General features: G+C 43.8%; 1 protein-coding gene and 1 pseudogene across 3 annotated transcripts in view; one reads left to right on the forward strand and one right to left on the reverse strand.

Moving 5' to 3' along the window:
• Positions 1–23157, reverse strand: part of Spock1 (SPARC (osteonectin), cwcv and kazal like domains proteoglycan 1) — a 534501-nt gene that overhangs the window by 267290 nt on the left and 244054 nt on the right. The window lies entirely within an intron of this gene.
• LOC123461419 lies at positions 19637–19921 on the forward strand (annotated as a pseudogene).

Below are 23157 nucleotides of genomic sequence, written 5' to 3' on the forward strand. Positions count from 1 at the left end.
CATCTGCCCCTCGGCAGCTGCTCACCCTCCATTTTTAAGAGAACCAAGGAGGACTCACAGCCAGCAGCCCTCACAGCAGGGATCCGGAGGTTGTCCCCTCTTCACTGAGGTGAGCACCCCTGAGCAACTCAAACAAGATCCTGGATGTGACGATGGCCTGTTCCTCAGAGAGTTCTGGTCAAAAATCGATACTGACCAAAGGCCAGTGGTAAGACCCTATTGCTGAAGACTCCATATGCAGCTGACACGTAAAATGGAATGACATAGCTGGAAGCCAGGAGAGAGTCAGTCCCCAGACAGTCAGCGTGTCTAGTGCCAGAAGGCGCTACATAGGCGACTGGGGGAAGTGACCAAGATCTGTCCAAGCAACACATTGTTTAACCTAAGTAGCAACAATTAACCGGATGTGATACCCACACAAGTGCAATAGTGGTACACAGCCATGGTGAGGAATCAATTGCTCTTGATTTGGCTAACTGATCCACTCAGTGGTACTAGACCCTTAGCTGGAGCTGGGAAACAAGTCAGAACCATACCCAAACACAAGCCCACTCTACAATATCAAGCTACCATCAATCACGGGGTATAAGAGGGCCTACACCTATCAAACTGTCTATCAAAAAAGTAAGTGTTATCTCAATTTTCTGGGTGCTAACTTACTCTCCGTTGGAGAATCTGCTTCTCTTTTCCAGATAGATGCAGATCCTAAGAAGAGAGCTGCCCCAACATACCTCAGAAGGGGCCTAACTGAAACTAAGGACAACTGGCGAAATAAGCAAGGGTGATGTTTTCCTGTGAACTGGATACCAGCACAAAGGGGAAGGAGATCAATGCAGAGAAAAATCAACTCCTACCAAATCAGAGAGCCAGAGCCTCAGAGGCCCCCAACACCTCAGCACTGAAGCAGACCAAAAATGAACCCAACATGGCTCAGGGAAATCTTGCGGAAGAGGGGGCGGAAAGAATGTCAGAGTTACATGTTGGGTCATGATTTTCAGAGACATTTATCATACTAATAACTGGGGGCTAACTCCACAATGCACGACCCATTTTCAATAACAAGGAGGGTCTAATGGGAGGGGGTAGATCACAGATGAGCCTAAATAATGGTACCAAACTGCCTGTATTTACTGAAAAGAAAACTAATAAATTAAATTAAAAAAAAATCGATACTGATCAAGACAACAGCTGCCCACAATGCGTAGACACAAGCCAAAGGGCAAGCCTGGGCATCCAAACAAGACCTCAGCCTGAGTAAACCCCAGGAGTAGATGTTGGCAAGATGGCACCCAACGCAAAAACAGAAAAAATTATTCTACTTTGAGCTATTGCTTGATGTTATCTGGGATGGGATTGCAGTACCAAAACGTCAAGACTTTTAAAAATCATCTCTAAGAACACTTTTAAATACATTTTGCTGAGGGGGAGAAAATATGTACAAATATAATAATATTTTCAGTGTAATTATTCCATGGCAGCCCTTAGCTAGATAATGGATTTACCTTGCAACAGTGTGAGAAATTAGAAATAATTTAAATACATCTCTACTATCACCGACTGGTTTTGATCCATGGGTTTGTTAGGACTTGGCCTACGTGAAGATCCATCAGTCTTCTCAGCAAGTTGAGCTTATGCACTGCAAACCCAAGCCCCCGGTACCGATAGGTCTCCTCTTCATTCTAATTTTGTCCAACAGGAGCCCTCATTAGACACACAAAAGTTTCTCTGCCAGCTCACAGCACAGTGAGTGACAGGGGAGGCCAGCAAGAGGAATGAAATACCGGGGGGCCCCTTAACCACTAAGCCATCTATCTCCCCAGCCCACTTTTTGGAAATTTCTAATACAATGAAGCTTTAGTAATTCTGTAAGAAGATAAAATTTCATTTCAAAATATGCCACAAGGCTGAGGAGATGGCTCAGCAGTTAAAGGTGCTTGTTTGTAAAGCCTGCCAGTCGGGGTTCAATTCCCTATTACCCATGTAGAGCCAGATACACAAGGTGGTACAGTTATCTGGAGTTGGTTTGCAGGCACAAAAGATCGTGGCATGCCTATTCTCTAATTCTCATTCTCTCTCCTTGCAAATAAAACATAAAATAAATTAAATATGTCATTCTTAGTTAAGAATGCAAGTAATATGCATGAAATTATTTTCTGCTTATCTATCAACTTTGAGGACAGGAATTTTAAATGTCACATTTCTTAGTATTCTTCTATATACTTTTCTGAACATATCAGCCTGGTTGATCTTTTATTTTTATTTTTGATGCAGTCTTATATAGCTCAGGCTGGCCTCAAACTCATTGTATAGTTGAGACTGGCCTTGAATTCTTGATCCTCCTGCCTCTACGTACTTATAAGGGTCTAGAAATAAAGACGTTTGCCCACACACTCAACTTGATCATTTCTAAGTATACTAAATTTGATCCTATCCTATCACACACCCTTATTCCTTGAAAATTTTGAGATCATTGGATATTTAACTGCAAATGCAAAAAGAAATAATAATCCAGAGACACTATATGAACCTATATGCAGTCTATGGAGATAACACCTTGCCAATCTGCAGTACAATGTCATAAGCAGCATACTGGCATTGAAATAAACCATGGATCTTACTCATAATTCTTCAAGTTTTTTTTATGTGCCCTCCTCCCTCCCTCCCTCCCTCTTCCTCCCTCTCTCTGTCTCTCTCTCTCTCTCTCCCCCCGTGTGTGTGTGTGTGTGTGTGTGTGTGTGTAAGTTCCATGACATTTTGAAACAGGTGTGGAGTTTCATATCCACCACCTTGGCAAAATACAAAACAGTTCTAAAAATCAGCTCAAGGATTCTTGCAATTGTCGTTTACTACTCATACCGTCTCCCAGCTTATCTCGCCTGCTTGATCCTACCATCCCTTGTCCCTGGCAAGCACCAATCTTCCTTCTTTTATAACTTTTCCGCATCTCAAAAATGTTTTATAAATAGAACTATATATCTATACATTTGGGTAACAGTCCTTTTTTACTCAGCAAAATTCCCTGGAGATTGCCCCAGGTGGTGGTATTAATCAGTAGTGCATTCTTTCTTGTTTTCTGTTTGTTTTGTTATTGCTAAGTACTTTTCCCACAATGGCACTACGCCATACTTTGTGTAACCACTCACCCACTGGAGGACCTTGGACCTGATTATATGTTTTAGTTATTGCAAATAAAACTACTATAAGAACATTCACAGGCATGGTCTTGTATGAAGGTGAGTTTTTTCATTTCTCTGGGATATATGTACCAGAGCACAGGCACTGCACTGTATAACACTTGCTTTGCAGAGACTCCATGCTAAGCAAGACATGGTGGCTCATCCACAACCTTGCCAGCATCGTGTTACCACTGTTGATCATTTTAAGCACTCTAACAGTTGTGTGGTGATAGGTCAGTGCTCAATTTCAGCTTCCCCTTCCTTGATGACTAGCGATGTTGGACACTGTTTTTACATTCTCACCTGTCACCTGTATATCCTTCCTGGTGAAACTCTTTGTGTCTTTTGCTTGCTGAAAACTGGTCTTTCTCAGGATGGTCACAGAAGTAACCAAGAAGGGATTGGAGAGATGGCTTGCCGGTTAAGGTGCTTGCTTGCAAAGCCTGAGGACACATGTTTGACTCCCCAGATCCCATGTTAGCCAGACGCACAAGGTCACACATGCCCACTAGGTGGCGCAAACATCTGAAGTTCGATTTCAGTGACTGAAGCCCTGGTGCACCAATTATCTCTGTTTCTCTCTCTCTCTCTCTCTCTCTCTCTCTCTCTCTCTCTCTCTCTCTCTCTCTCTCTCTCTCTCTCTCTGTGTGTGTGTGTGTGTGTGTCTCCAAAGAAAAGAAGTAACTAAGAAGAGTGAGTTACTAGTGTCTGCCTTCCCCCAGGCATCAGCCTAGAGATGAGACAATGAGGGTGAAGTCACTAGCAAAGGTGGGAGGCAAGCCCACAGAAGGATCCAGAACTATTTTGTATGGCTGTGTGGTTTCTCTGAGGTAACGTGCTTTAAGGTGCTCTGAATGCTGCTCTTGGAGCACCCAGACAAGAGAGCCACAGCTAGCTGCTCTTCCCTGCTTGGAGAGGTGCTACCTTTCTGAGGGAGTATCATGGACAGAGACATAACACGTGTCTCAGTAACTAAGTACTGATTGCCTTATGATCACTAGTAAAGACAGGTTAACCAGTTTTCATTATCTGCTAATAGTCATAAGCAGAACTCAAAATAGAGGAGGGAATAGGCTAGGCAATGGAACATAAAGTTACACATAAGTTAAGGTAATAAATTCTGGAGATGTAGTGCATAGCAAGATAACTATAGAACATTCATGTGTGGAGAATTACCAAATATGTAGCACAGATGTTCTTAAATGTTATCAACACAGAAAAAATGCTTATATGAGTGATAGATATAATAATCTGATTTAATAATAATATAATTTAAATGTACCAAAAAATCTGCAAAGTGCCTTGTAAGTATACACTAATATATGCCAACTTAAAAGATAAAAACTCAGGGTGTGGTGGCACACACCTTTATTCCCAGCCTTTGGGAGGCTGAGGTAGGAAGATAGCTGTCAGTTCCAGGCCAGCCTGAAATTGTGTAGTGAATCCCAGGTCAGCCTGGGCTAGATTGACCATTCACATGACTGTTTTATAGTAAGTTTGTATGCAATAATTAAAACATATAATAGGGTCCAAGGTCCTCCAGTGGGTAAATATAAAATATTAAATACAAATATGAAAACTGCATCTTACAACCTGAAAGCCTCATTTCAGACACAAATTTCAATCTGGCTCCTTTATGATAGCAATGGTTGCAGTCAGCTTCGCATTGCTAGCAGAAAACACCTGGCGAAGAGCAGCTTGTTTTGGCTTGCAGACTCGAGGGAAAGCTCCATGAAAATGATGGCATGAGCAGAGGGTGGACATCACCTCCTGGACAGCATCAGGTGACAACAGCAGCAGGAAGGTATGCCATACATTGGCAAGGGGAAGTTGGCTATAACACGCATAAACCCCAACAATGCGCCACCTCCAGGAGACTGCAATTCCCAAAGTGCCACCAGCTGGGGACCTAGCACTGAGCACATATAAGTGTATGGGGGACACTTGAATCAAAACACCACAGTTACCTTGGTAACAAGAAAAACATGCCAGGCATGGGCCATTGGGCACATGCTAGAGAAACGAGAATGGGTGGGGGGGAGATGCCTGCTTTTGGGGGCACATATGGAAGTAAACATGGTGAGTGTGCACTCTTTAGAGGTATATGTCTGGGTGAAGACACCGTACAATATTTTGTGAAAGGTGTCCATGTATAGGTGTTACAGTGAAGCAGACGCGTCTCTGTGTCTATTTATAAATTAGGGACGCTGCCTGGGCTAGAAGTACAGTGTACGCCTGGGAATGTGTGAAAGCGGGACGTAGGCACCTGGCAGGTAGCTCACGGGGGTGGCTCTGCTCGTGACCGTCGGGAGCCAGGAACGTCTGTGTGGAGAGTACGCATGCCTTCATGAGCCCGTGTTCACAGCCTCTCTGCTGACTGAAAAATGGCCCAGGAAAATGAGACTTATCATCTGTCCAGCACTGTCCTCGGACAAAGGCAGGGATCGACCCTCTGCCTCCCCTCACCTCACTGCATCTGTGGTCGTTTGATTGAAATTCCTCCCATAGGCTCACATGATTTGAGTACTTGGTTCCCAGCAGGTGGCAATTTGAAAAGGTTGTGGAGCATTTTTTTTTTTTTTATTTTCGTGGGGAGGGCTAGGGCTTGTTGAAGGAGTTGTGTCACTGGGGACAACACTGAGGTGTATTATTCTGTTTATGCTGGGTGTAGCCGGCTCATTCTGACTACTGCCTGCCGTCTATATGTACGTGATGATAGGAGCCAGCGGTCTGCTTGTACCATGCTTTCCCCCACCGTGGAACATCCCCTCAAAATGAAAAGCTTGTATAAGATTTTTTTTCCTCCAATGAGCTGCTTTTGGTTGGGTGTTTTGTCCCAGCAATGAGCAGGTGACTGCTACAGTGCCCATCCCAATGCAGTGGGGATTCTGCAAGGTTGACAACACATCTCCATTCAGATCTCACACAGCATCTCTCTAGACACGTCCTTGGTCCCCGCACTCCAGGATTGCAGACCAAATGACCCTGGCACAACTTCTGAGGCTGCCTGGGCCTTTTTTTTTTTTTTTTTTTTTAAAGTTCATCATTTCAAGGTGTCCTGAATGGCCCAGCATGAGGATGAGCCTAGACAAGGCTGGTTACTGCACATAGGCTAATGCCAGGTCCTTGCTGGAATAAGATGAACCCGAACGTAGAAAGAAAAGGAATGCTCACTCCTATGGTCACATCCCAAAGAGGTCATTTGCCAAGGCAGGAGGATGGCGCACACATTTCTGTTGAAAGTTTCAGTTATTTAGACACAGGTTGACGACCTTTTCTGCAAACCTCAAGCACTTACAAGGTCAGCTGTGTACAGATCCACACTTTCGGATCTCTCTGGATTTCTCTGAATTCTACCATCCTCATCTGCAGATTGGAAGCCTCCAGAAAGACCATGGCATTGGAATAGCCACCCTGGACTGGGGAACGTGAAGGTAACCCGAGTGAACTCACACCACAGATCACACCACACAGTATTTGCCAATGGGATCATTTATCATCTGCAACCTCCATGCAGACATACACACAACAAGGAAACTTCTACCACAGCAGCATGTGTTTACTGACCCCCCCCCAAAAAAAAAAACCTGGACAAGGTACCTCAATGGAATGTAGAGCTAGTTCCAGCAAACTATATGTGGTCACTGGTAAACTCATAGCTCCAAACAAATGCCATTCAGATCTGACTGCTTTGGGAATTACAACCAGTGTGGGGTGAGATGGACTTTATCGAAAACCACATTAGCAGGGCTCTAGCTCACAGTCACGCTGCCTTCGGTAATGACTTCACCCAATTAGTATGGAAGTAGCTTGCCTTTTGTAGATGTGTGATGCCAGCTAAATGAATTCAGTCCCCAGAAGGCAAAAGGCACGCACCTGACAATTGCAGGGAAATCATGAATTGGGTTGAGCCTTTTAGGTGAAGTGACTTATATCTGTGTTGGACAGCTGTGGAGGTTTCAATGTGAAATATCCCCCATAGCCTCAGGAGTTGGTGATAAAGCTTCAGACTCGATTCTCAGCTGGTGGAGCTTGGAGGTGAGCCTTGAGCTTGATCAGTCAGTCCCCACTGGGTGTTGAAAGCTAGCTCAGATTCCTTCCTATCTGCTGCTGTGACAAGATGCGATGGGCAGCCTCTGCTCTTCTGTGCCTTCCCCGCCATGCTGAAGCGATGTATACCCTTTCCTCCTGTTAGCTGCTCGGGTGTTTTATCCCAGCCACGAGACGGTGACAGTAGCAGCTACCGTGGAGATGTGTGGAGATTAAGTCAAGTGGGCCGAGCATTATGATTTCACCTTCTCCTTATTCACTCACTCTGAGGGTGGGGCAAGGGGGTTTGGCTTTCAGGAGGGTGCTGGGCAACTCCTCACCGACTCCATGCTAGAAAGTCACTGCACGTCATGTGCAGGGCTCACACGTGGAAAACATGCACATCTGAGTGCTGGCATCACTCCTACTGCGTCTCCTCCTGTTAGTTTGCTCAAGACCTGTGCCCACGTGGAGGCTATGAGTAAATGAAGCTCTGTTGACATTTTACAAGCGCTTAATTCTCATACGACTCACAAGGAGGCTGACTCAGCAAATACTCCCTTTTGTGAACAAGCCAAATGGTGTCAAACAAATGATTAGCCTTTCTTTCAGGAGAGTAAGTAGAGAAAAAAAGAGACATTCTGCCCTTATTCACAGCTAACAGGTTAATAACAAACGCTACATTTTCGACTATAGAAGAGGGGACAGGGTGCTGTTTCTAAGACAGGTGGCCTCAAATCTTAGAATTCTGAAGCCCCCTTTCCTCCCCCCAAGCTCCATGGAGGGTTAGCACAATAGAGACTGTGGGATCTCCTCCTCCTGCAATAGATGTGGGGGGGTTACTTGAGAATGTGCATTTGTAGCAAGCTCTCAGGTGACCCACCAGCTACTGGTAGGCTACAAGTTGCAGTTTGTAGTGGTTTAAATGTAACATCCCCCACCACACACACAGGCTTATTAATCTCCATCAGGCGGGGCTCTTCTGGAAGGCTGTGGAACCTTCAGGAGGTGGAGCCTTGTTGGAAAAAGTGTGTCACTAGGGGCAGGCCTTGAGGGATTACAGCCGGCTCCACCCCCTGTTCTCCCTCAGCTTCTGTGCTAGTGACAGGTGACACCAGCTTCCCAGTCACCCGTCACACCTCCGCCTCCATGAATGACCCCCCTTGCCACAACGGCAGAACTGTGGCACAACTGTGAACGGAATTCAACCCCTTTTCTTCCATTAAGTTCTTGTGGTCAGGTATTTTATCCCAACAATGAAAAAAAAAATAACTGATACAAGGCTATTGCTTCAGGAAATGGTTTTCTGATTTCCAATTACCTACCAAATTTCACATTTACTGAAAAAGAAAATACATCTGGTGACTGAAAACATGGAAGTTGGGATCAAACAGCTCCAAGTTTTATACATGATTCTGTACATGGGCTACCTGCATGATCTCAGGCATTACCTCTTCAAAATCGATTTTCCTTTCTATCAGTTGAAAGTAATTCCTCACAGGTTGGGCAGAGGACAAAAATGAACCAACCTGCTTAATATTAAACTGATTCTTTAACTTAACTAAGGATTTTTCTTAATAGTTCCAAGGAGGTTCCATAATTTTCCATACATTGCCTTCCCACACATGTATACTGGACATAAGCCTGGTCTTCATTATTAAGTTTGAACTCACATACATGAATATACTATGGTCCTTTAAGCTATTTATTAAGCCAAACCCACTCCTGATAATCTTATGTGCAGTGTGAAATTATTTTTTAAAAATGTCCTTCATACAAAAAGCAAATTTCAGTAGTTTAAATTAAGGGCAAAAATCTCAAAACCATTGCATAAAAATGAAAGTTCAAGGTGAGTCTAATTCATGAAAATCAAAGCAAAAAAGAAGCAGAAGTAGCCAACGAGTACAATAAAAGGAAATTATATAATATATGACCATAAAGTTCATTCAAGTCATGTAAAAATCCTGGTAGGTTAATAAGTCTAGCATATTAGTACCTATTTTTTTTTAGTTGTCAATTCATACAACCGTCCACAAGATGCTGAAGCAGTATAGAGAAAAGGTTCCCCATCATTCTACACAACAGTAACAAAAGTGACCCAATGGAACAGGGTTATATAGATCTCTTCATAGTCCATTTATCTCAGCCACAAGCTAGGATGGTGTTTAATGCAGGAATACGCACAGAAATGAGTGCCAGTGCACTCTGCTGTATGGGAGCATGCTGAGGCAGGTGCCAGTGTGTTATGATATGGGTCAGCGTCTTATGGTGTGTGCTGGTACATGTGATGTGTGCTGGTGTGTCATAGTGTATGACAGTGTATGACAGTATTGCTGTTGTACTATGGTATGTATCAGTGTACTGTGGCGTGTGATGACATGCTATTGTGTGTGACAATTCTACGGTTTCCAGTGCACTGTGGTGTGCAATGGTGGACTGTTGTGTATGCTGATGTACTGCAAGGTGTGACAGTGTACCACGGTGTGTGACAGTGTGATCCAGGGCAGTGTGAGATATGTGGCAGTGTAGTATAAAGCGTGACGGTGCGCTGCAGGGTGTGACGGCGTACGACGGCGTGTGTTGGTGTTCTGTGATTTGTGATGGCATGTTGTAGTGTGGCAGTTTATTGTGGTACGTGGTGGGGTTCCGTGGTGTGTGGCAGTGTACATGTGTGGTAGTAGACTCTAAGGTGTGACGTGTGCTGTAATGGGAAGCAAGTATTTACTCTGCAATTCTGGTTTCTAGAGAACTAAGACCCTTAAAGCTGTGGTGGGACGGTAGGAGGGGCATCTACTGGAAGCTGTGGTGGGACAGTGGGAGGAGCATTTATTTGTCTTTCTGAGCTTATGCTAATGATGAGACGCTCAGAGGAAAGGGATTGCTTGCCAGAGGAACCAATCATGTGATACGTGATTAGAGGGTGGGGCCATTCAATTCCACCCTCTCATTTCTATGGAGGGGTTATGAGCTGGAGATTTACTTAATACCCAATGGACAGTGATTTAATCAACCCTGTCTGCATTAGTCAACTGGGACAAAAGTCAATTTAAAGGAAGAAGGGCCTATTTCTGCTGACAGTTCCAGGTTACAGCCCCTCATGGTGGGGAAGACATGACCACAGGAGCTGGTTACATTCAGGCCACAGTGAGGAAGCAGGTGAGGAATGCTGGTGCCTAGCCGGTTCTATTTTATATACTCCAGGGCTGCAGCCCATGAAATGGTGCTACCCTCAAGTAAGGTGGGTCTTCCCACCTAAACCTAAATCAATGTAATCTCTTAAATACAGACACAGAGGCTAATCTAATGTACATGATCCCTCACAGGTGACTCTAGGTCAAGTTGACAGTCAATATAAACAGTCACAGTGCCTGTGTCATGAAGCATCTATGAAACCATTGAAGACACTGAAGCATGGTGTGTCTTGAGTTTCTGGGTAGGTGAATACAGCCACATGCCAGGAGGGTGGTATTCCTCAATTCCACAGGGACCTCTTCATCTGACTGTTCATTTATATCCTTTATAATCTCCTCTATAATAAACCTGTAACAGCAAGTACAATGTTTCCTTGAGTATTATGAGTCATTATAGCAAATTACTGAATCCAGGAAGGGAGCTGTGGGGATCCTCGACTATATAGTCAGTCATTAGAAGCGCAGCTGGTAGCCAGCGACTTAATATTGGCATTTGAAGTGGCGGCAGCCTTGTGGGGCTGAGTCAATTTATGCCTGGGGACTGACATGGACTACAGGCAGTCTTGGGATTGAACGGAGTTGGAGCACACGCAAATTGTGTTTACAGGGAATTGTTTGGTGTGAAACACCCCCTCCCCACATTTCCTATCTGAGGTGTTATCTGTACAGAGAAAAGGTGATTTCTTTTTCTTAAGTTGTCAACAAGAGTCAGGACCAGGACCAGGGCATTCATCATAACCACGCAGATTTCACATTATATGCAGATAATTAAGTCTTAAAAATATGTATATTGGAAAGGAGTATGTAAGACTATCAAAAATCTAATTATATATTTAGAAATGCCAAAAAGAATCAACTCAACAAAGTTAAAAAATAATCCATTCCTGAAAACTAACAAAATAATTTGAATTGCAAATAGTCATGCCTTCCTCACATAAACTTCCATTAATGTGTAGGGTTAGGCAAAGCAGGAATGCAATTTAACATTGTACACCTAAAATAAAAAAAAGCAAAGGACTAAAAAATTTGTAAGCCTATTAGAAGAAAGCTTTAAAAACAAACAAAACAGAAACATAAAAAATACCTTGCACAGATTCAGGACTAGAGTCTATACCATGTTCTTGAGCAAGACAAGTCAGATGGTACAAAAATGCCCACTCTTCCTGAGGTGGTTTACGTATGTAATGCCAGCCTAAACCATTTTTTCACACTCCATCCCCAGCTGGTAGAGCCTTTGGGAGGTAGAGCCTTTCTGGGGGAGTTGTATCACTGGGGAGGGAGGGGAGGTGGAGCATAGACAGAGGAGGATGGGGGAGGAGAGGGGGAGGGGGAGGAAGAGTAGGGGAGGCAGGGAGTAGGGGGAGGGGAGGGGAGGGGAGGAGAGGCGGGGGGGAGGACAGGGGCAGGAGAGGGATGGGAAGGGGGAGGGCAGAGGGGGAGGGAGAGGGGGAGGGAGAGGGGGAGGGAGAGGGGGAGGGATGGGGGGAGGGAGAGGGGGGAGGGAGAGGGGGATGGGGAGAGGGGGATGGGGACAGAGGGAGGGAGGGAGAGGGAGGGAGAGGGGAGGGGGAGGGGGATGGGGAGAGGGATGGGGACAGAGGGAGGGAGGGAGAGGGAGGGAGAGGGGAGGGGGAGGGGGATGGGGAGAGGGATGGGGAGGGGGAGGGAGAGGGATGGGGAGGGGGAGAGAGACGGAGGGGGAGGGAGGGGGAGGGGAGGGGGAGAGATAAGAGAGACAGACAGAATTAGTACACCTGGGCCTCAGCCACTACAATTAAACTCCAGGCACTTGTGCCACCTAGTGGGCATATGCAACCTTGTGCTTGCCTCACCTTTGTGCATCTGGCTTATGTGGGACCTAGAGAGTAGAACAGTTCTTAGGCTTCACAGGCAAGTGCCTCGCTAAGCCATTTCTCCATCCCTCAAATTGTATTTTCAATTTCAATTTTCAAGTTATATACCAAAGGCAAAATTCTTTATATGGAGAGCTTTTGAAGATGAACAAGGGCCAAAAGGATAAAAGAATGTATTAGTCCACCTGCTTAGAAACAGTTACTTCTAAACACTGGGTTTATAAAAAGGACAGAGATTTGGCAATGGCTATCAAAATCATAAATGCATTCCTCTTCCAACCCAGTAACCCTTCTTCTGAGAATCTGTCATAGTAAAGAATTGGCACATAATGTGTGAAATGACATTTATATGAGGTTATTCACTGTAGCACTGCTTATGACATTACAGTACTGGAAATTGCTCAAATGTTCATCAATGGGAAATAAATTAAATACATTCAGATATACTTGCATATGGAAGCAGCACACAGCTACACAAGAAAATTTAATCAATCATGAGGTCTATGAGTAAATATGGAAATACCTCCAAGATACATTAGTTCTGACAAGAAAGTAGGATGGAAAGCATTGTGTGTAACATGCTATCATTGCTGACTTTAAAGAAGAAAAATGGTGCTGTAGACATGGCTCAGCAGTTAAGGCAAATGCCTGCAAAGCCTAACAACCTGGGTCCAATTTCCCAGTACCCGTGTAAAGCCAGACACTCAAAGTGTGTGTGAGTGTGTGTGTGTGTGTGTGTGTGTGTGTGTGTGTGTGTGTGTGGTATCCTGGGATGTCTGTATGCACACGTGACGCATACAGCGAGTGCCATGTGCACACACACATGGGGGCCAGGGGAGAATTATCAGGTGGCCTCCTCTATTGCTCCACCTTGTTTCCCTAAGGCACAGCCTCTCACTGACCCTAGAGCTCCATGCTTTTTTGTTAGATTGGTTGACTAAGGAGCCCCAGAAATCCTTTGTCTTCAACCCCTTCAGCACTGGGTTTAAAGCATGTGTGGCTATGTCTGGTTTCTTACAGGGGTGGTGGAATCAAACTCACGTCCTTGGTGAAGGAAGTGCTTTTACCCACTGTGCCTTCTCCCCCAGGCACAGTATTATGTCTTGAACTATATTAATTAAATTATTAAGACACAGTATGTCTTAAACTCAGCACCAGAGTCTTTTTTTATGTTTATAGTCTCACTGACCTAAAACCAAAGATATCCTCAAGGTAATGCTACAACATCCATAGAAGCAAGGTCAGAATTCACAGGTGAGTGGCCACATTCACGTATAAGACAAGCTTAACTAAGACCTGTGAGATAATGTAAGACGTCACAAAGAAAGCCTCCCACCTCCCTGCTTTACTCAAAGACCCTAAACTAGCCCACCTAAGAAGTAGCTCTGTCCAAATCTACACTTACAGTTTTTACATGAGTTCTACAGGAAAATGTCATAATTTAATGTTGCTGATTCAATTTTCTGCTTGCATAAAAACCTGCTAAATCCCTTCTTATGAATGAGTATGGCTGACCCCAGGTGGGGGACCTCCAGCTGTCATCACTGCACCCACAAGAACTAATGATCTTGTAATAGCTGAGAACCGATGGACTGGCAGGCCAGCCTCACCCACCACATTGTCCTGTGCACTTGTGCTAACAGCCTTGGCAAGAAGAGGCAGCATCTGTGGGCACTGAGCAGGGCTTAAAGGATTATCTAATGAGATAAAAGCAATAGCAACAAAACTATTTCTAATAAGGTGGCCACAGCCCCTCTCTGTCTCAACAGTCACAGCAATCTCAGTAAATATCCCAGAGAAGGGTGTTGCAGAGTATGTTATTATTGATGACAGATAGAACTCTAATAAAAATTCAGTGAGTATAGAAAATGTCAGAGATGGTTTCATTTCAGGTGTAATAGAGTCAGGCATATAAAAAAATAACATGTTGCCCATAAAGAGACTATTGTGTTCAATACAGGTACGCAAAAGCACAAAGGCACAAAGCCAGAGGCTTGGGCGTAGGAATCTACAGAAACAAACCCACAAAGCTCAACGTGGACAAAATTTAAATGTGAACTGGGGCTCAGAAGGATGGTTCTGAGAAACACTGTCCTTCAGGTGCCTGTGAGCTGATAGCTTCCACCGCGTGGCTATCAAAATCAAAGACTCCGGGAGGAAAAATGAAGGTAGAATTTGAAAATAAGTTTTTGAGGTATTTAGAAGAGATGTTCATAGACTGGAGCTGAATCCTAGATGCATTCTCAAGCTGTAATATGGAAATGAAAAATTTGATTGCTGAGACAAATAAAAAGATTGGCATTGTCTGGAGCATGCAATCAGAGAATGTGGTGTCTATGGGTCCTGGTAAAATGTGTCCTGCTAGAGAGACTAGTCTGGCTAATGACCTTTGCCCCACCCTATATGTAAAATGCTCACAGCCAAGTGAGAGAAACTGTGACCTCCATCTATAACTACAAATCCCCTTGACCAGGGCTCTGTGCATCTGCCAATACCCGTGTGGCCTTGTGCACACCAGTTCTTCCCTGACACATCAGTTTCTGTCACCTTGGTCTACAGTTCTCCAACATGGACACTAAAGGCCAACCCAATCCATAGTGAGGAAATAAACTTCTTTCAAATGGACCTCTTGCTTTTGAAAATTTTTTATTGGCAAGCAGAGATCGAGGAGAAAGAGAAAGAGAGAGAGAGCACACACACCAGGGCCTCCAGCTGCTGCAAAGGGATTCTACATGCATGTGAGACTTTGAGCATCTGGCTTTATGTGGGTACTGGGGAATCGAACCTGAGTCATTAGGTCTTGCACTTAAGCACTGTAGTGCCTAGCCATCTCTCCAGCCCCTCTGAGACTTTTAAAATACTATTTTCACTCACATGTGTCTGGGGTACAACTGACCTCTCCCTAGTGGAGAACATAGCTCATGTGAATGGGCAAACAATTTAGAGGTACAGTGTTTACCTCGGTAGCTTAATTATTCTTCTCTAGGTGTTAATAAAAAGATAATCAGCCTTTCGCTCCCTCCTGTTCTCCCACAAAATTAGAGAGACATTAGTGAACGTGACCACTTGTCCCTTTAAAAACAGAAAATAAGTATTACTGGTGTGAAGTCTCCAGGAAAGAGCTAACATAATTAATAGGAAACACATCCTGTTTGAGATTGTCTGGATGCCAGTATTAAAAAAAAAAAACAAAAACAATGATCTTTTCAACTTAATAGCCAATCTGAAAAGCAATTTTAGAAAAATAATTGGTTTCAGAAATGGAAAAAAACACATAGACATAAGTGTATCTTTCGATTACTTTCTGGAGTTTTACAAGGCCATTCCCAGGACTCATATAACATTTATAAGAAATAATTAAACATCTAATGGTTATTATATCAACTGTTTGTTCTAATCAATAGTTAAGGACATGAGCAGAGGAGGGAATTAATTAAACATTCAATATTGCTCCATATACATGAAAGGAAATTGGAGGCAAAACAGGCATTAGGACTTTATGGCAAAGGAAAAAGCATGAATCATACATAACAGAGTGTTAGGATGAATACAGGTGGCGTCCACTGTTCAAGGGAACCCAGGGATTTGAGCCACAGAGATTAACAACCACAGTGGTGTTTGTGGTCAGAGACCTGCTAAGCTGTGAATAGGGTTTGTTCCTTCCCAAGCTTGTTACCTGATTTTTGAGATGATCATTGATAGACGAAAAGGTGCTTGGTGGTCGAGAATGAGAGTTTCACAGTTAGCTCTGGGCTCAAAGCCCAGTTCTGCCATTTATTTACCTTGCAATTGTAGGGAACTCCCTGTTGGTCTGAATGTAAACTGTCCCCCATAACCACATGTGTTTGTGACCTCATAATTTATCTCCAGCTAGTGGAGCCTTTGGGAAGGGGTACCTTGGTGGGAGGTATGTCACTGGGTGCGGGTATTGGTCCAGCCCCATTGGGAGTTCATAGCTTGGCTCACTCTTGCTGCTTCCTCCAAGATGCTATGACAGGAATTGAGCCACTTCTCTGCCCATGCCATACTTCCCATCCCCCCCCAAGATGGAACTTCCCCTTGAACATAAGCTGCAATCACTCCTTTCCTCCTATAAGTTGTTTCTGTGCTAGAGTTCTGTCCCAGCAGCAAGAAGGTCATTGCTACACTCTCATCTTCCATTTCCTTCCCTGAACACACAGATGAGAGAAGTGCCGATCTTCAGGGGTCAGTTTGCAAATTTAAAGATAATTCACGTGAGGGGCTTAGTGTAAAGCTGGCACGTGGTACTGAAGGTCAGTTGATGCCATTTGGTGTTTAAGCCATGAGCAATCCTCTGTGAGGCCTTGAGAAACTTTCAAGGGGATGAGCTACAATTTTCACAATCCATTGCTGATAACTTGTCAGAGAATCCTAGCCAGGCAGGTTGAGAACATATTTATTTTTTTTTCATATGATCTGAAAACAAAGGTGGATGTTCTTTAAATAGATGTCCAAGATCATGAAGACCTCAGGAACATAAAACCAGAATGTTGCCTGCACCAACTCCACACATACTCTCTTGAAACATGACCTATTTTCTCACCAAACAAGAAACAATAGAGCTCTGGAAACATGATAGAAGAAAGGAAAGGATCTATTTTTCCAGTAGCAAGGCTAGCATTTAATCTAAGTAGGATACTGTGGTGCTTGAATGTGAAGTGTTCCCCATAGTCTCATGTGCTTGTGAAGAAGCCTCACACTCCATCCCCCGCTGCTGGAGTCCTTGGGGGATGGAGCCTTGCTGATGGAGGTGTGTCACTGGAGGGTGGGCCTTGAGGTTTATTAGGTCAGCCCTACTGGGTATTCACTAGCTCACTCACTCTTGCTACTACCTCTCAGCTGATGAGACAAGAAGTGATGCCCAGCTTCTGCTCTGCCTTGCCTTCTGACCGTGATGAAATATTTCAAGACCATGAGACATCTACTCATTTTGATCATGTATTTTGTCCCGTCAATGAGAAGGTAGCTGCAACACAGTCAATTTTTCCACCAGTCTGCTTGAAAACTTAATATAGGACAGATATGGATACAACCAAATTGCACATTTCCTGGAACATAATGCCACCTTCTATAAGCCTATGCTACAGAAGTTTACCAAAGTATGAGAGGGGTGTGCTCAGCATCTCCCAGGATCTGTTTTAAATAACTAAAAACACTGGAAACAATTTAGTCCAACAACGGGAACATGGTTAAAGAAACAGGTCTACTTCAGGAGTGGATCTCACAGCAGAACACGATGCAGCAATATAATGTATTGATGAATGAACTCATATAGAGGGTTCTGCAAGGAAAAAGCATGTAGGGATTTAAATATCACCCTAATCACAATCCATTTCTGGTAGAGTTGGGAAGAGGGGTACCTCTGAGAAGAAGAATTTTGGAATCAAAGTAAATAAGATAGTGAAAGAACTTTATATTTTCTTTTGTAGACCTTTGAAGTATTTGAATTTTATGTACCTAGTGTATGTTTGTGTTCCTTAAAAATACTTCTCATTTCTAAGCTGTCAGTTCAAAAGCCAAAATGCATCACCAAGTTTTAATTAATGTTTAGCTCAAATGGGCAAGTTCAGTGGAAATTAAAATCAGGCCTTTCTTAAAAATTTGACAAACTTGTCAGTGAATACTAGGAGTGCTTGCAGTAGATTTTACTTTTGTAGGAAAAAAAAAAAAAAGCTGACAATCACTTCTCTCTCCTTCTTTGTGCAACACAAGAGAGACTCAAGCCTTGCTAAGAAAGACGCTCTTCCGTTTCAATCTGGACACTAGGTGTCCCTAAACCAGTGGTCAACAATCTATGCCCCAAGGCTAAACCTGTATTTATGACCCATGACCTAAGAATCTTCTTTTACATTTTTACATACTTGAAAATATTTTAAAACTGTTCTATAACCTATAAAAGTTACATGAACTTCAAAGTTCAGTTTCTACAGTGGAAGTACGCTGGCATACAGCCATGCCCATCATTTGCATAGTGTCCAAGTCTGCAACAAAGACTACATGTGTCACAAAGCTTAAAACACTATTTGAGCTTTCACAGAAGAAAAGCCTTCTGGCCCCTGCTCAATGCCGCCGACTTAACTGGGTCTGCGAAATAGGACATGAAGACCCCCGATTCCACATAGAAGTAAGACTGAATTAACAATGTGTGAAGTGCTCAGGACTTAGTGGATCTTCAATATGATATTTTTAACATCTTAACGACAAAATTTTACTTTTGAACAAATGATAGCTTGTCAACTTGAGTTACTCTGGGGTTTTGTTAATAGGATATAGACTAATGCCACATCTACCAGTCACTGGTACCTAAGACTACATGAAAAGAAACTGAGCCTGCCCCATGATGGTGACCTAATATTTTGACTATACATGACTCTCGTTGTTGTGACAGGAAAGCCTCCATCTGCTAATCCCACTCAGATGTCTGTGGTAGGAACTGTCTTCTCTCCACAGACTCAGTCTTTCTGGGTGATCTTCATGACCCAGGTATAGAAGCAGGTGGGTCCCACTGCTCAGTTTCCTGATCTGCCCCTTCAGCTTTACCCTCTCTTTTCCAGACAACACTAGCTGCTGGTCCCCTCTGTGCCATGCCTGGGGAGGGTAATTTTTCCAAGAGGCTCCCAGGAAGCATGAAGAACGGCTGTAACCTTCAGGCTACAGAAGAAACAGAAGCCTCAAGGCAGTCTGGAAGGTAGGAAAGGGAGCAACAGCAATCTTTACCTGTCCAGAAGGAGCAGAGTAAATACCTGTGCCGAACTTGATTAACGGGCTTGCGTGTACAAATCATTCACCTGCTGTGGCTTCTCACTGCTTCCTCCACAATTCTGCAGGTATGCCACCACCTATTCCACAGACCCAGGGCAGCCGTGTGCCATCATTCAAAGTCCAGCTAACATCATGCTGCCACTGGACTGCAAAGTGCTTTTTGTCCATTTTATTAGTGGTTTTCCAATTTATGTATGTATTACACTGACCCAGGGAACTGGTCCTACACAGATCACTGACTGCACCCCCCTCCACAGATTTCTGATGGAATAGGTCAGAAGTAAGCACTTCTACCGAGTTCTCAAACTTACATTTCTAGTAAGTTTGTAAACCAGCATAAATGATTCTTTAAAATAGTAATAATGGGGCTGGAGAGATGGCTTAGTGGTTACGATGTTTGCTTGCAAAGCCAAAGGATCCCGGTTCAATTCTCCAGGACCCACGTAAGCCAAATGCACAAGGGGACGCACACATCTGGAGTTTGTTTGCAATGGCTGAAGGCCCTGGCAAGCCCATTCTCTCTCCCTCTCTCTCTCTCTCTCTCTCTTTCTCTTACAAATAATTAGGGCTGTAAACTCCCCGGTAAGGAGCATGAATCCTGCTGATGAGCCACCATGAGCAAGACCCACCTTCCCTGAAGATATTTATAAACAAGAAGTTATCACTGAACTTAAATGGCAGCAGACGCGTCCAAGGAATACTGCGGGAATTTGATCCCTTCATGAATCTTGTGATCAATGAATGTGTGGAAATGGCAACTAGTGGGCAGCAAGATAATATTGGGATGGTGGTCATACGAGGAAATAGCATCATTCATGTTGGAAGCTTTGGAACGAGTTTAAACAGTGGCTTTTCAGAGGAATTCATGCCCCCTTCTCAAAAGGCCTATTTTACTACTGATGTGAAATCAGGTCGTGTACATTTTCTTATTAAACTTTTTACAAAATAAAAATAAATCAAATATATTTAAAATAGTAATAACTTTAAAATATTCATGACTGACCAAAAATTATTAAATTACACCTGTGTCAGACATAGACTATTAGGGGAAGTTGATCTAATCTAGTCTAGGGTCATTTAGAAAGGTTTCCTTGGTTAATTGACAAGTAAACTGAGACCTTAGGGACGAACTAAGCTGTGGTATCAGGATGTGTGAACACCAGAGATAAGTTATGCATGAATTGTGACAACATTAAAATGATATAAAATCATAATATAACCATGTTATAACTTAAGGAGCAGCCCAATGGCTATGAGATGAGAGACCTTTAATTTGCTTATAACCGATTCTCCAGTCTCCACCTATACTATCTGCCAAGTTACACCACCAGGAAAATTTCCCTTTGAAGAATCAAAACAGAAACATGTAGATCATATAGTCATAAAGAGAACAGGCAGTGGAAACACTCTGTAGCCAAGTTCCTGCCATACTTCTCAGGCAGCTGGCACTCTCTCTTGACTGTTCTTCTGCCCTGTAATTCCACAGCCAAAATGCATGTGTAGACAGAAGCAGTCCCTCCCCCTTCCCTTCAGAATTGAGCAGAGGGGAGTGGAGACAAACAGCAGAAACAAACTTTGCAAACACGTGGGAATCCTCCTTCATCTGAAAGTCCGAGGGCATATTCTTTGGTGTCTGAGAGACTAAGATGTAAGTCACATTTAATCCAGAATGTACATAAGAATTCCCCATCTGTAACAACCATGTCACACACATGAATTTATGAGTCTATGCCCCGTGGGACTACAAGTATGGGATCTGTGGAAGAGGTTCCACCCTCCAGAGCAGGACAGGTGCTCATGGGTGGGCCTGAACTTTCCTTGAAGATAGACCAGGCCGATCTGTTCCCCCAGACCCTCAGCAACTCCCTTGTAAACACAATGGTTCCCCAAATTCTGCCTTATCCACTCATACATCAGAACATAAAGCAAAACCACTATCTTCTCAGTAGAAGATACCACTATAAGAAATTGCACAGCATTTGAAAAAGTGAGCCTGTGTCAACAGCTCAAGAAAGAGAGACCAGGGCTGGAGAGATGGCTTAGCAGTTAAGACACATACCTGTGAAGCCTAAGGACCCAGGTTCAGTTCTCCAGGTCCCATGTAAACCAGATGCACATAATGGCACATGTGTCTAGAGTTCGTTTGCAGTGGCTAGAAGCCCTGGTATGCCCATTCTCATTTTCTCTCTCCCTCTCTCTCTCTCCCACCCTACCCCAACTATAATAGATGAATAAAAATAAAATCTTTAAAGAAAGACAGACCATAGCATCATGGTGGCTCTGTCCTCTGCCACTCTTAACCCTGTTCAGAGGTAGGAGCAGAAAGGGAAAGCTCATCACAAATTCATGAGACTGAGACTAACCACACTGGATTTGTTACTTCTCTTAACTACACTCAGTAACTCAGTTTTCTTTCTCAGTCCCTTGCATTTGCAGTGAATGCTTTCATTGTATGGTTTTACCCCGATTTTCTTTGCAAAGTTACACAGACAAGACTTGGTAAACAGAATCTGCTTCAGATCTATCAGCTAGGTAGGTTACCTGGGAACCATATAAAGAAACATTTCATAAATTAATCACTCTCTCAGGCTGGGGAGATGGCTAAGTAGTTAAAGGCACTTGTTTGCAAAGCTTTACTGCCTGGATTTGATTCGCCAGTACTCATGTAAGCCAGGTGCACAAAGTGGCTCATGTGTCTGGAGTTCATTGACAGTGATAAGAGTTCCATCCTCTCTTTCCCCCTCTGTCTTCTTATAAATAAATAAAAATATTTCTAATTTTTTTGCTTACTTATCTTTGAAAGCAAGGTAGATCCAGAGAATGGGGGTACCAGGGCCTCCAGCCACGGCAAACAAACTACAGACATGTGTGCCACATTGTGCATCTGGCTTACTTGGGTAATGGGGAATCAAACCTGGGTCCTTGGGCTTCACAGGCAAGCACCTTAACTGTGAAGTCACCTCTCTAGGCCTAAGTAAAATTATTTTTTTTAATTATTTATTTATTTATTTGAAAGCAGAGAAAAAGAGAGAGAGAATGGGCATGCCAGACCCTGTAACCACTGCAAACTCCAGATGCATGTACCCCTTGTGCATCTGGCTTACATGGGTCCTGGGGAATGGAGCCTGGATCCTTTGGCTTCACAGGTAAACACCTTAACTGCTAAGCCATCTCTCTAGCCCTGTTTTTAACTTTTTCAAAAAAAAGAAAGAAAAATCACTATCTTTCTACCTCTCAACCGGTTTGCCTCTCACAGAACTACATAGACCTAAGGTCAGAAGCACTATCAACCAGTGCCCTTGTTCCCATCCAGTGCAGTATTTCCATGTGGCTGTCTACGCATACATACACGCATCCTAGAGATGGTAACTCCGTTTTCCCCCACTGAAGTCAACTCCATGTTGCTGGGAAACAAGTGACCAGACACAGTTTAGGAGATGAAGGGATGTATCTCAGCTTACAAATCCAGAGGAAACACCATCAACGGCAGAAGGACCTGGCTCCCTCCAGATCCACCAATAGCCAGCGCCACCAACACAAACGGAAGCACACACCATCAGACCTCAGACTATTCTCCATATGTCTGTGGGCTAGGATGAAGATCCTCCTCCAACATGCATCTAGTCTGCACCTTAGGATCCACCTCCAGAGACAATTCCTCCAGCCGGGTGGCTGAAGATCCAACCTTGACTTAATAAAATACCTGAGTCTCTGGGGGTCATACATCTATACTGTAACATCCAAACTACCACAGAAGCATAGCACAGCCATCCAGGGCTTGGGCTGGGAAAATGCTACAACCCAGCCCTTTGTAACTCCCATCCACCCTTTCCAGAGATATCCTTCAAAGTCAAACAACCCAGATGACCTTGAACAGCTGTTTTATTTCCAAAGTGGCCATCGTATTGCATGGACTGTGAGGCTTGTACAAAGGGTTGCTCACCCCTCAGTGCCCTATCACCCACCCTGTGGTAGTTTGAATGAAATGTCCCCCGTGGGCTCATGCATTTTAAATATTTGGTCCTCTGCTGGTGGCAATTTGGGCAAATTGTGGGGTCTTTGGGAGGTAGAGAATTGCTGGAGGCTATGTCACAATGGGGGTGGGGTTTGGACAATAGAACCCAA

Source organism: Jaculus jaculus, chromosome 6 (assembly GCF_020740685.1).
Source record: "Jaculus jaculus isolate mJacJac1 chromosome 6, mJacJac1.mat.Y.cur, whole genome shotgun sequence".
NCBI lineage: Eukaryota > Metazoa > Chordata > Mammalia > Rodentia > Dipodidae > Jaculus > Jaculus jaculus.